The following is a 14712-nucleotide window of genomic DNA, read 5'->3' as shown; positions in this document are numbered from 1 at the left end:
TCCAGCAGGAAGCAGTAATTGCAGAATATTCCTGGGGCAGAGTGGAAGTTGAATTCACTTCATAGGAACAAACTTGGATTAATTTATTTTAGGCCACCTAAATACCCTGAATAACTTTTTATTAAGGGTCTCTCCAGATAATGACACATAACTCTGAACTTGAAATACATTAATTCCTGTCCTTTTTGACAGCTGCCTGTTGCTGCTGGGAACTGCAGGGCTCTGATTCTTACAACCCTGATTACTCCAAGGGCAGGATTTGTTCAAGTAACGTGAATCTGATGGCAGGCTGCTGCAGAGAATGCTCTTAATTGAACAGAGGTGATGAGGAACAGGGCTGGATGTGTCCCAGTTGGGTGAGGACTTTTGATAAGAGCCATTGTACTTAAAACAAAGAAAGGTCGGTGCTTGTGCACTGTGAATTGGGGCCGAGTCCTGATGTTAAAATTACAGCTTTGCACCTGAAATCAGGCTTGTTACAGGGAGCTGGGAATGCTGGTTTGGATTTGGAAAGGAAATTACTTGGAGGAAATGGAAAGGCTGCTGGTGTGAAAAGTGCCAGGGTAAAATAGAAAATGCAGCAGGAGAGCAAGCCAGATTTGACTCCCTACAGTGAGATTGAGTGAAGTGTCCTGAGGACTTCCATGAAGCTGAACTACCTTTAAAACCATATTTCCATTCAGATGTTTTGTGGCATATCAGGAACTTTAGAAAAATTAATGGGTTTTTTGGTCAGATTAGATTTCTAGTGTACACCTACCTTTCACTCCTGTAGATTGCATTGCATTTTAATTTTTTTATCCCCTGTGATTCTAGGAACTCCAGGTGGATTTCTTGGCATTTCTCATGTATAACATTTTCATTGTGTAAGCAGTTGTGGAATCATTATGGCTTTTAATTCCCTGTAAGTCAGCTGAAGTTTTGTGAAGGTACATTTATATTCCTGAATATGTATCATCCACCTGAAATATTCTGTGCTCCATCTCAATCAATTCAAAGTGCAGAAATGTTTACAAGGATACCCTATTTACAAAAAGATTTTAATTTGGATTTATAGCAGAAATTCAGCTTCATGTCTTATTTTTAAGGTCAACAGCAGGGTGCTTTAGGAGGCTGTGGCACCTAATAATGTGCATGTTAAAATAAATGCAGCTGAAAAGGCATTGATGATGACTGTGCTGCCAAGGAAATCTGGTTTTGTTACTTCAGTTGTATTTCTTAGTATTGAATTGCTCCTTCACAGCCTTCCTTTCCCCACTAAATGAAGATGATATTGCTTTATATGCCTGGTGTTCCTTCTCCATCCAGATATCCTCACAGTGTTTTGCAGGGGGTTTGGTTCTCTCCAGTCTGCTCATGGGGAGCTCTGTGCAATATTTTTGTCTTGTCTAAATTCTAGGGGTAAACCCAGGAATTGCTGCAGGAGGTCAGAGCTCTGAGTGGGGAGGAATAAATAAAACCAATCTACCTTCTCCAAGAGAAAAAAAAAGTGCAAAAACCCCAAACCCAGCTCCTGAGTTTCCTTTTTTGAGTCTCTTGTGGAAATCCAAGCAAACATTCCAGGAGCAGCAGCAGAGTCATTTCCTTTCTGAGCCACAGGTGGCTCTGGCACCCATGGATTGTCTCAGCCTGGGAAAAGCCAGCTAAGGCAGGTCCTGGAGGGTTGGAATCCTCTGCTGAGTGTCCACTGCTCCTGCTGGAACACCCTGGAGCTCTGCCTCGCTCCTGGGAAGCTGAGAGCTCATTTTACATCATTGCTTGAAACCTGCTTTCAGCTCTCCCTGATTGTTAATTTATCCCCAAAGTCTCTGTGTGGCCATTTTTATCTCCTGGGAGTGTTGGTGGTTTTGGACTAGTGTTTTTCAGGGTGGACTGTTCCAAGGACATAAAGAACTGGCCAATTTCCCAGGTACCCATCTTTGGCTGTGTCCTTCATCCCCTCAAGTCACTCATTTCAGCTCTCCCTGGTGTCCCAGCACACCTCAGCCTTGCCCTGCAGCAAGTCCTGACCAGGGGACAGAGCTCAGTGCATTATTTATTCCTTGGCTTGCTGGCACTGCAGAGGAGCTGCCTTTTCCTCTGATCCTTTTAGCCCATGTGGGGTATTAATCTTTATGAAGGATTTCTAACTCAGTTTTTGAGATTTTTCATTCCTCAGCATTCATTTTTTTCTCCTCAAATACCCTTATTTTTCTTCTAGCAAAGGCATTTTCCATGTTTAGATCAATTATTTCAGAAATATTTAATTCCATCTTGCCTGTTTTCCTGCAAAGCTGAAATAATGACAAGGAATAATCAGTGTTGCCTGCTGTTGAGCATTCTTGTCTTTCCTGATACCTCCTGACAATGAGTAGGGAATTTTGAAGCAGGTACTAGAGAGACTGAGTCAGACCTTGGGATCACAACAAGAAATGCCTTGCTTGAGTAGTTCTTACTCTGGAATCAAATAAAGCAGAGTTGAAGTAACAGCTCCTTTATTTTTGTAGCATTTAAATGCATCTAAACAAAAAAAAATCTGGGTTTGCTACTGGGTAATCCTGAGGCTGTCCAAGGAACCTGGACTGGGAATTCATGAGCTGCCAGTCAGATTGATTTATCATAATGAGCTGCACTGACACCTTCCCCTTTTTGAAGGAAAAATTCTATTTATAGGGAGAAGCTGAGATTTGTGGAGCTTTCATGTTTCTGGGAATTTCTTGTAGTAGTCCTCCAGTGTTCAAAAAATCTCATTTTAGACATGGATACCCTTCCTGTTCTTTTATTAACAAACCACAGAAGTCCCTCCACCCCCCAAAAAAAAACCAACTATATTCCTGAGCCACAATTTTTCTGTTCAGACACCTTGAGCATTTGTCTCATTCTTGTTCCTCAGTTTATACAACTATTTTAAGCTGTTTATGTAGATGCCTGGACACTTTGCTGCTGACTCCAGAGGAAAAAAAAATCTTGCTGTTTTCCTTTGAGAAATCTTTTCCCTGCCAGGGGAAGGTTTCTGGGTGGATTCCTACCTTGGAGGTGACCTCCTCTGCATTTTAACTTGCCAGCCAGACCATTAAATCTTGTGGAATAAACAAAGGCAGGTCCTAATGGAGTCATTCTGCATGTCTTGGCTCTGGGTGGTGCTTTGGTGTTTTCTTCCATTCCCTCAAGCAGGGAATTGTGTTTATTTCTGATTTATGGTACTGAAGAGCAGAGGTGTTCTGGGAGTCCTCCCAGCATAATGGAGCTTTAATTGTGGTTCACTGAATAACCTCATAAAAAGAAGGCCACGTTTTACCAGGTGATTCAAAACTTAAAAGGCTGCTGTGAAATAAGACAAACTCTGAGTCCATTTAGTCCCAGCACTTCTCAACACAAAAGGAATGAGAGAAGTGATCTTGCACTTGGATTATTTCTACTTTGCTATGGGCCATAAATGTGTGTTTTTTTGGTTTCTTTACTTTAAAGGAAATTAATCTGATTAATTCCTTTCCACAGGGATGAACAGGATCAAAATAAACTCTGACTAGCAGGGGAAAAGCAATACTACAGAAGTCAGCCAAGCAGAGGGGGAAGTTAAATTTAAGATGGTGTTAGAGCAGCACCAGGAGATTTCTCCCACACTGATGTGTCCATGTCAGTTTGAAGTGACATTTTCTCCTCCTCCTCACTCTGCTTTATTGTTTCATTAGAAGGTCAGACAACTGGAAACTGAGAGCTTTCAGGCAGCAAAGCTCTTCTGTTCAAACCTTTTATAAAATTTTCAATAGGACCTCTTGATAACCATTTGCTTCAGCTATTTATCCTGTCCATGCTTTGTTTGAGTTAATAATGAGCAGTGAATGTGCTAAAAGAAGTGATGCTACATCCACCTATTTAAAAAATGATTAATTACACTTTTTTCTGCATTTATCTTGTGGATCAAATGGCTATTTTTTTAAGTGATGGTCTCCTCCACACATAGCTTGTGTCTGTTACACCTTTTCTGGAACTGGATAGAATAAAAACCTGTAAATAAGAAATAATCCAAGAAGAAATTAAAACTGAATTAATAAATACACAGAGTTTCCCCTTAGGAAAAAAAAAAAAAAGTTTTTAAATACTTCTGGGTTTTGGAACTGTAAGAAAAAAACAGAAAAAATTAAAATTGATTTATTAATCCTTTAGTGCTGTAGGGAATCTGCACCTGCTGCTCAGTTCTCTCCACTGTACTCTGCTTTCACAGGCTTGCACAGTACCTGGAAATCCAGTCCTCTCCCTGCCCATTTTCCCTTTCTAGGTACACATTTTGATGGAGATCTTGATCCTTTCAGACCACAAGCAGGAAAAATCTGCTTTCTCTGCCTGGGCACCAGCAGGAGCTGAATGCCTGTGGATTTCCCAGGAAAGCTGTTCCCAGCTGGAGCAGTGCCCAGCACAGCTCGGGAGGTGATGAGGGCTCACTCAGCTCTCATTTAGCAGCACCTTGAAACCTTCCCCTCTCAACTTGAGACCTCTTGACTTTGTTTTCTGAATGCCTTTAGCACCTCCAGATGGCTGTGAGTCAGTGAATTCCAGCCTGCTGCAAAAATTATCACTTTCAATACAAGCTAAACACGTTTTGACTCTGTTACTAATTTCTTACTTAAGGCTTTGGAGTAGATTGCTAAAACTTGTCCTCTTCCTAATCATTCTCCTTAAATGAAATAGTTCAGCTATAAAGCATGCACAAAAGGGCAGTAATCAAAAACCTTTCCACAGCTGAGTTGTACAGGGAGATATTTCTGAGATGTTCTGGTGTAAATTAATGGTTCTGTCCTCTGGTCAGGCCAGGTTTGTGATTTGCAGGATCTGGGCAAGGCAGAAGTGAAGGTGTTTGATGGCCCAGCTCCCCTGGAGTGGGAGGTGTAATAATTCTGTAATTGTGGTGCACTGATAAGGGTTTCTATGTTAAATTTAAAAACATGACAGAGTCATTAGCAACGACCTCTTGTTAGACCGTAGGGCAGAACAAAAACCCAGAAATCTTTGAGCCTTAAAACCTTGTTTATAATGAATGAAACTGAGTGAATGAGTCAGTGGATCAACTTAAAAAGCAGGTATCATTGTCTGCCTGTCCTCTGAACAGGGTTAGTGACCCTTGGTTTTATTTCCTTCTGGCTGTGGATGGATGTGGAGCTGGGAGAAGGTTCAGTCACAGCTCTAGACATCCACAGCTTCCTCCTGTGAGCTGCTGAGGGCTTGTTTGTACTACAGGGGAGACAAAGCATATTCCAAATCTTTTAAATTAATAAGATTTTAGTTCTCTAACAGCAGCACCTGCTTGCTGAATGCATTCTGAGTAGTCCAGCTACACCAGACTGTATCACTCAGGAGACACGGATTTTCCAGTTGTGTCCATGGCCCTGGAAGGGGAGGACAGCCTTGTGCACATCTGAGCCAGCTTTAGTCATGGAGCATGCCAGGGGTTCAGCTTTGCATCAGTGTGACAAGTAAAATCTGCCTCTAAATTAACAGCATTGAAACTGAAAAGTTATTATTTTATTGGGAAGAACACAGGTGTGGAAAGAATGCTTGGCTTAATGAGCTTATCTAATCTCAGTCTCCTTCATAAGTACTAGCCTGGCTGTAAATACTGAAGTTTTTTTTAGAGATAATAGCCAAGAATGCTTCCTAACCACAGGAGGATTTACCATTCCTGAACAGCTAAAAGCTGAAACTAATCAGAAATATGAAAACTCCATAAAACTGAACATTTTGCAACCTTGGTGTGTTGGAACTGGGAGCTCCCTCTGGGCTGGCCATGGGCTGGAGCCAGTCCTTGGCAAGAATTTGTGCAAAAGCCTCAGGTGCCACAAATCCTCTGTATTTCTGCAAAATAACTTTCTGATTGTTATTATGATCCTTGAGGTTTTTCTTGTCTTTCTCCTCCCTGTGGGCTGTGCACATCTGGGAGCAGGGGCAGGTTCCTGCCAGGGAGGTGCCACCAGCCCGCAGATCCCCCCGTGTCCCACGGGAGCTCCCAGGGTGTCAGCCCTGTCTCCTCTCTGGAGACAGCTACTCTAAACACTGGGGATGGTGTTTATCCCCAGGGCCAGGGCTCCATCAATTTGTCCAGTTTATGTTGGGAAGAGACAGTAAAACTTGTGCTTACAGGAATCCTGACAAGGACACCCTGGTGCCCCCCGGCACCGCACGAGGTGGGAGGTGGGGACCACCCCAGGAGGAGGTTTGGGGTTTGGTGGGGGCTGGAGGGTTTGCTCTGGCTGTGAGCAGCTGGGATGGGGAGGACACATCTGGAGTCTCCAAGGAGGTGGTGGTAGAAGAAAAGTCCCCATGGGTGGATTGGGAGAGGATATTTGTGCTCCCTGTGGGACTCGGTAACACGTTTTGGGTGATGGGATGAGGTCTCACCTCCTGCTGCTGGAGAGGTGCTGGGAAGGAGCAAATGCTGAACACTGAGTGCTGAATGGTGAGGTCTGGCATCCCAAATGGGATGGAAATCACCTGGATACACAGGATGGGGAAAGGGAAAAGGAACTGCTGTTCCAGGGACTTCAGCGGAGAGTGGGATCCCTTTGCAAGCAGAGACTGAAATGGTTATTAGAGGCTTTTCACCTCATACTGAGGGTTGAGACCAGTCTGCAGCACTTCTCCAGCCATCCTCTGCTGCCAAGACTCTGGAGCTGTTGACTTTTTGTAGCTTCTTGGGTAAAGAAAGGAGGCTGTTGAGAAAGCAGTGCCCTGGCATGCCATGGAAAGATGCTTTGGCATTACTGTCATCTCTTCCCAGCACAGGACCTCCAAAATGCAGCAGAAAACCTAGGGGGACAGAGGCAGTGTGTGGCTGCCTCCACAGCCTCCATCCACAGAAAGCTGGGAGATGCCCAGTGGGAAGTCACTCACCTGGTGTAAGGCAGCAGCAGCTTTATTGAGGTGCTGTTTAATTGCCTCTGCCTCATTAATTTAGAAGAAATTACTGACTGAAAAGACTAATTCTAGCTTATACTTTACCTTGATTCTCTTTCCTTTGGGGCAATGAGAGACTATCCCATAACACTTCTCTACTTGGAATCCCAGGATCTCTCTTGGAGATCTGCCTTGTGCCTTCTCCTCTCGTTAAAAGGAAAGGGGATATTTCAAATCACCTAGAGCCCACCAGGAGCTTCATCATCTCAGCAGCCCAGACTCAGAATGGGCAAGCTTTGTTAATTTAGAGCACTTTGACAAAATACTCAGCTGAGGGCCCAGTGGAGGACTCCAGGAGTCATCATTCAGGTCATTTGTCCTGCCTGTGTGAGAGTTACAACTCTCGTCAGGTTTGGATTCCAATTCATTTCATTCACCAATTTTGTAACCATGGGTAACAGCAGAACTGATGTGGCTCTGCACTGCTGCAAGGAGGCTGTCAAGGTTGTCAGGTTTTAAAATCAACCTGCTTTGATGACTCTTCTGTTCTGCAGCATTTACCTTACAGAGTTTGTCCTGAAAAAAAACAACCTGTTTAAAAATTACTTTCCTTTATTTTGCAGCATCTGAACTGAAAGCAAGATTAGAGGAAGTTCAAGGATGCCTTTGCAAAAGACTGGTGTGTTGCCAGAGGTACAAGGTCTGGCTTGTTCTAATGTCTTCTCCCTTGCAGAAAAAATAAATTTACTTCATTCTGAAGTGTGTTGGGAAGGATGAAGTTCAGAACAGACTCTTCCTTCCTTCCCACAGGATCGGAGGAGCTGCAACCTCTTGGAGGCTTTGAACATTTGTCACTTTGGAAGTGCAAAGGAGATAAATCTGCCCATGGTCTGTAAGGGTTTCAGAGCTTTGGTTTTTCTTTTCTCTCCTTTATGAAAATCTGCCACTGACTTCCATGCTGGGATGAAATTCCCCTTTTCATTAGGATGTGCCACATCCCATGAGCAGCAGTAGTTACACCCCTGTGTGACTGTGCATGAAGAGTATAATGCATTAAAATAATCTAGAACAAGCTATAAAAACACTTTAACAACAATCCCAAAGCAAAATATTTTTTTTAAAATCTACTAACTCATTGTTTAAAATGAAGTTGTACTCATTGTGAGTGAAATGCTGCTTGCCATTTAAATCCATCCTCCAAACTCTTCCCAAAAGTGCTCAAACACAACCTGTTCCATTTCAAGCCTGCCTGAAAATCACACAGACACTTGACATTCTTTGGAAAACAGTAAAGACATAAAGGTAAGCTGGAAACGCCTTTTTGTCTCAAGCACTGCCTTGAAGACTCCCCATAACTTCAGGGAGTGAGTCCAGGCTCCAGAAAGCATCCTCTGGATGCTAAACCTGCTTTCTGAACTTTAAATTATCAAACCCCTCAAACAGAAATAAAATGTGCCCAGCAAATGTGTTGGACCAGCAGCAACTCAAGAAACATCCAGAGCTCAAGAGATTTTCTGCTGCTGACACTGCCCGGGCTCTGTGAGGCACTCAGGCTCTGCTGTTCTGTCTGTAATGTCTGTTTTTAACACCAGATGAGAGTTTGGTCTCAAAAGCAGCTGAGCAGTTACAGGTGAGTTGTTTTTAATTAAACATCTTGCTGGAGACTGATGGCAGCTTCAGAGAGATCTTAATTCAAGTGGAGAGAAAACAAGCACCAAAAGCTATGGCCAGGTTTCCAAATCTGGGGAAGGTGAGCACTGGTTTGGAAGGCTAAATTTAGCAGTGATTAAACGAGCTCTTAATTAACCAAATATTCCTCCTGCTTGCCTTTCCAAATTATTCAATAACTGAACAATTATAACGAGCTCAGCAAGTAATTCCTCTCCATCCCTCGCAGCCTTGGAACCCACCAGCTGTTAATGTGCAGGGAAATGGAGTCCATCAAGTGTGAGTGAAATAATTGAGAACTGAACAGGAAGAAGCCCCCACAGGTTCCCAGGCACTGTCAGGAAAGCTGCTGCCCCATGCTGAGCCCCTGAGTGTCTCTCCCAGAATGAAGATCCATCAGGAAGATGCTGAGCGTGGGCTGGAGCTGCAGTGCTCTGTTTTTCTGAGTGCTCTGGCAGGATAGAAATGTTCCTCGTGGTTATTCTGCCTCATGAGGCTTTACAGAGCCTCCCTGGGGGCTAATGGGCATCTCCAGAGGGGGAAGCCACTGCCTTACTCATTGACCAGAAAGGAGAAGGCAGAAGTAAAGCCCAAACCCTCTGAGAACACAAGATTTTTCCCAGTTGCAGCACAGTAAAAGTTGCTGGGATTGTGAATTTGGCCATTTACTGGCCTGAGTTTAACTGATATGTTAAATAAGAACAAGCTCAAGTGCACAGAATAATTTTAAAATGGTTTTTAAAACAGGTTTGAAGATGTTTCACATGCACTCCTTTCCAGACCCATCAGTTTTATCAGTTCAGCTGCCTGGGGGTGGGCAGGGAACCTGAGCAGGGCAAGAAATAATTACTTTTGTCTTGGCTGGGAAAAACCCAACCCTCAACACTACAAAGTAAAATGCCTTAATCCTTTAAAGTGACAAAAGAAGGGACAGAACAGAAAAACAAACCCCACAAGGTTAAATAAGAACAGCAACATAGTAAAAGCAAACATGTTCCACTGCACAAACAACCTAAACACCACGTTTGGTCCCTGAGCTTCCTTCTCATCACAGGCAGGGGATTCCACCCTTGGTGAGCAGTGGGAATGCCCATTGGAAAGGTCTGTGGGATGGGGTCTGTAATTACACACAAACCCTCCACAGGCTGAGTCTCAGACACACCTCAGAGCTCTCCTGACAGAAACAGTTACTGAAGAACATGACAGAAGACAAAAATCTCTATTGAGATGCTGGATTGATGCCTTTTTTCAAGCTCTAAGCTGATGGGCTCGTGTCAGCGAGCTTCTCTATTTCCTTCAGTGCCCTGACACTCCCAGAGGGGCAGGGACATCCCATTCCTGCTGCCTCTGTGGCTCCTCACCCTGCACTGTGAGCATTTGGAGTTGGAGGCTCCAGCTTTGCTGGTGAGCACAGCAAACAGGCCAGGAAGGGAGGAGAGCTTGCAGGAGATGTGGCTGGGACTTGGCTGCCTCTGGAAGGGCCCCGTGGCTGTCAGAGCAAGGGCTGGAGGTGCCATTTCAAGGAAAATGTAGATTGGATATTAGGAAAAAGTTTTTCACTGAAAGAGTGATAAAAGTACTGGGATGGTCTGCCCAGGGAGGTGGTGGAGTCACCATCCCTGGATGTGTTTACAAAAGACTGGATGTGGCACTCAGTGCCATGGTGGGGGTGTTAGGGCTCGATGATCTTGAGGGTCTCTCACAACCTGGTCATTCTGGGAATTGTGTTTAATTGCTTTGCTAAAGCAGCTGTCTCTGCCTCATTAATTTAGAAGAAATTACTGACTGAAAAGACTAATTCTAGCTCGTACTTTGCCTTGATTCTTTTTCCTTTGGGGCAACAAGAGACTATCCCATAGCACTTCTCTACTTGAAACCCCAGGGTGTGTTGGAGATGCTGGCACAGAGGTGCTGGCAGGAGGGGGATGTCCCCAAGCTGGGTGTGTGGGGCAGTGCCTGGGCACAAGATCTGCCCACAGCCCCTCGGGTGCCCTTCTGCTCCCTCCCCACACCAGGGACAAAGCCTGGTTTCCAGATGATGCAGCACTGCCTTCCTCAGGCTCCTCTCAGCCTAAAGCCATTTCTCTGCTCTCATTAATGAGTAATTCAGGGTGACACCTCAAGGGTTTCATCTCTGTGCTCTGCAGGGAGTGTGGCTGTCAAAGCCCTTCTCCCCACACCTCAGGTCCCCCTTGTGCTGCTGCCACAGGTTCCTCTGGGACTGTGAACACAGGAACTGCAATGGGGGGATGCAAACACCTTCCCCACACCATGAAGTTACAGATTTAGAGATATTTCTTGTCTTTTATGGGACTAAACCCAAAACTTGTGGGTTTTTTTCTGAATAACAGAGATAGATACCAAATACCCCAGAGCACACAAGGCTCAGGAGAGAAAATATTCTCTTACATGGATGGAGGTAAAGCCCAAGTGATGTTCCAGCCCTGTCCCCATCCCTCCACTGTGGCCCCTCTCCACTTAAACAGATCTACAAGGAGCTTTAACACTGGGCTCTACAGGATTTGGGGCTTCACTTTCTCATCTGGTCTAAAAGAAGCTGCTGTAAGGATTGAAGCAATGCTTTAAAGTTTGAGGGACATTTTCCATAATGAACTCACCTTTGTATTAAAAAGCCCCAACACGTTAAATCAGCCAAGCCAAGTTAGCTGGTTGTTATTTCCTCTGCTTCTGTTGCTGGCAATTAATTGTGCTGTGCCTCAGGCAGGCAGAGGTTCCTCCACAGATCATTCCAAAACGATGCCAGCAGCAAAATGACAGGGAGGTTCTGCTGTGTTTAGCAGCCATTAATGAATGTTGGGATAATTCTTTCTGGCCAGCCTCCTCTGCATGGGTAATGTGCCCTTGGAGCAGGCTGAAGCACAGGCTCTGCCCTTCCCTGCACTGATCCCAGTGCTCCCAGCCCATAACGTGGGCACAAGGCTCCCAGGAGGTAAAGAAGAGATTTTGCTTCCCTGCCCATCTCCTCCTATTGTTTCTCACCGAGGAAGGGCTTTAAAGAGGGTAGTGATGCACTGCAATGGTGGTGTTTTCATCAGCAGGCTCATTTCAGTCGGGATCCCAGCTGGGCACAGCTGCCAAGGCAGGGGGTGAAGGAGCATCCTCACTGCCCAGCTGCCATAAATCAAAAGCAGAGAGGATCTGGGCCACACTCATTTCCTCTGTCTGACCAGGAATAGCTACCCTGAGCCCCAAGTCACCCCTACAAGGAGATCTTTTCCCCTTCATACACAGCATCTCTCATCCAGGACTCCAAAACCTGTCACACACAGCAGTGACACCTTAAAACACCTGCACAGACACTGCAAATTGCATTGCTATTTTCTAGGCAATGAACAGCAGCACAAGACCGAGTGACTCCCCCTGTGATCATTTTTCAGGAGGATCCAGGGCTCTGTTCAGTGAATCCCCAGCTCCAGCTCTGTGGAGTGCTGCCTCCACAGGCAGCTCCAACATCCAGCCCTGCTAAATCTCTCCTGGCTTTCATTCACTGTCTTGTTCTAAGCCTGCCTGAGTTAACAACACCACGAGTGCTGTCAGGGCAGAAGCCTCAGAGTCCCCAGCAGCAGATGAGGTGAAGGAAGGTAAATAAATAAATGCACTTGGCTGCAGGGCACGGGGCAGGCAGGAGCTGCAGACTCCTCGAGTATTCCTGCTACCAACCCTTAATCTGGACACTGCCCAGGGACAGGAAGCTGCTTTCAAAATGTGGGGCTCCAGCTGATTTTACAATAATGCCATTTCTGTAAAATATTGCCTTCTATGGTGTTAAATGAAAACAAAAAGCCATCTGTTACAAAGAAAAAGGAGGAACTCGATTTATACCTGTGGGGAGACTGGGATTTTGAGCAGTGCAGTGCTGGGGGCTGGCTGCCAGCCCGAGCTCCACTAAGGGAGGAGGCTGTGGGAGCCTGGCACAGGAGCTGGTGCCTTGCCCAGCTTGTCTGCATCTCCCAGCACCTTTAGGTGTCCTCTCTGCACATGTCAGGGGTGCTGCTGCCTCTCCCCTTTCAGCATTCCTACATTAAACTCCATTTACCTGCTCCATTCTCGCAGACTTTGGAAAGATAGGCTCAGTGTACCCAAGAATAATTGCTCTGTAGTGCCTTTCCCTGAGAGGCTTCTGGCAAGAGGCAGCCTTGTGCTTCTCAAATGTCAAGCTGATATTTAAAAGAATAGCAGAGGTAGAAGCTGTGGGTTTGATGGACGTCCCTGGCTTGCAGGAGCACACAGATAAGTGCCTCGAACAGGCTGTGTTTATGGACACACCACATTTAGCTCCAGGAATCTCCCTTGCTTTGTTTGGATGGAATCGTGTTTGGTTCTAGTTAAGAATTCAGGAGCTGAATTCAAGATCCTAACAGGAAAGACTAACAGCATCTCAGAGAGAGATTGGCCAAAACAAGCTGGAACAAACTTGGCTGATTTCACTTCTCCAGCATTAGCACAGCTTTGGTTTTAGAGCTGTTCCCTCTGCCAAGCACGGCTGATACTGCTGGTGGTTTGATGGTGCACAAACTTATTTATTGCTTTCCTTCCAGATATCTTGAGGGAGGGATGGAGGGATCTTCCACAGTATTGAAGCTCAGCTTCAATTTTTAAATCAACACTTTAATGAATGTTTTTTAACTCTTCACCCCGTCTCTCACTGTAGAAGTATTTCTAGGGCTCACCAAAATGTTTTATTTAAATTAAAATCTGTATTATAAATGGAGAGAACCAGAAAAGCAGAGCTCAGATGCCAGAAGACTTCTACAGGATTAATTTCTCCCTTTCCCCTTTAATTTCTCCTTTTCTTGGGTGGGTGACCAAAGTAAAAATTGGTAGAAATTTACCAAAGTAAATTGTTTTTTTACTAAATGGTACAATGGTACAACCATTTACCGAAGTAAAATGATGCAGCAGTTTTGCTTTGGTAAATTCCATTGAGATAATTTTCTTTGGGGAAAAGATGGCTCCAGTTGTGACCAGAGATCACAAAGCTCAATTTTGTCCATTCACATTTGTTAAACTGAAATTCACATTTGTTAAACTGAAATTAGTCTCCCCCAAAGCTGATAGATGCCAGTATATAAAACCCAGTATGGGCAGAAAGCTGCATTCTTGAACAAAAATATTTATTATTTAAAAAAACCCATTTAAAAAAATGTCCCACTTAAGATTTTAATATACTTATATTTATTATAATATTAATATATTTTGTTATAATATTAATATAATGTATTATAATATTAATATAACTTAATATAACATTAATATATCAATATTTTACTATATCTAATATATTTAATTTGTTTATATATAATTATTTATAATTTATATATAATATATAATTATAATTCATATTTAAAATATAAATAATATAATTTAATAATATAATATATAATATAATTTTATATATTATAATTTAATTACACATAATTATTTATAGTTTATATATAATATATAATCATAATTTATATATTAAATATAAATAATATAATTTAATAATATAATATATAATTTAATATATAATAATTTAATAATGTATATAATTATTTATAATTTATATATACAAATATAAATAAATATAATTATTTAATGTATTAAAACCAGTGTTGGGTGTCTGACAGAAGCTTGTTGCATGCCAGAGCTTTGGCTGGGTGGAGTTCCTCCATCTTTCTTCCCAAAGCTCAGCCTGAGCCATCCAACCCCTCCCAACACTTTGCCACCAACTGACGCATCCTTTCTCCCTGCTGTGCTTTAGACACATTCCCAAACAAGGGCAAAAATCTTGTATAATGTATAATAACAATAACTTTACAGGGTACTTACACCCTGCAAAGCTGTGGTGCCGTTTAGAAGACAAAGCAATTTATTTCTCATAAACCACAGCAATTAACTCAGCGTCTCTCCATTCCCCAGAAAATCTAGAAGCTAACAGCAAACCCCGATATTATCAGGCAGAAAAACCCCAGCTGGGCTAAGCTGGAGTTAGTCACCAGCTCTGGGTGTTTCTGTGGGTGCTGGCTGGGAGGATGCTGTGCAAAATGACAGGAATGAAATTAGTCTGGGCTTGGCATAGGAAAACACGTGGGAGAGGAAAGTTAACTCTTGGAGGTAGATTCTCCTCTCCTCTCCTCTCCTCTCCTCTCCTCTCCTCTCCTCTCCTCTCCTCTC

Source organism: Parus major, chromosome 18 (genome assembly GCF_001522545.3).
Source record: "Parus major isolate Abel chromosome 18, Parus_major1.1, whole genome shotgun sequence".
In the NCBI taxonomy this organism is placed as follows: domain Eukaryota; kingdom Metazoa; phylum Chordata; class Aves; order Passeriformes; family Paridae; genus Parus; species Parus major.
Note: the sequence above shows the minus strand (reverse complement) of the source record.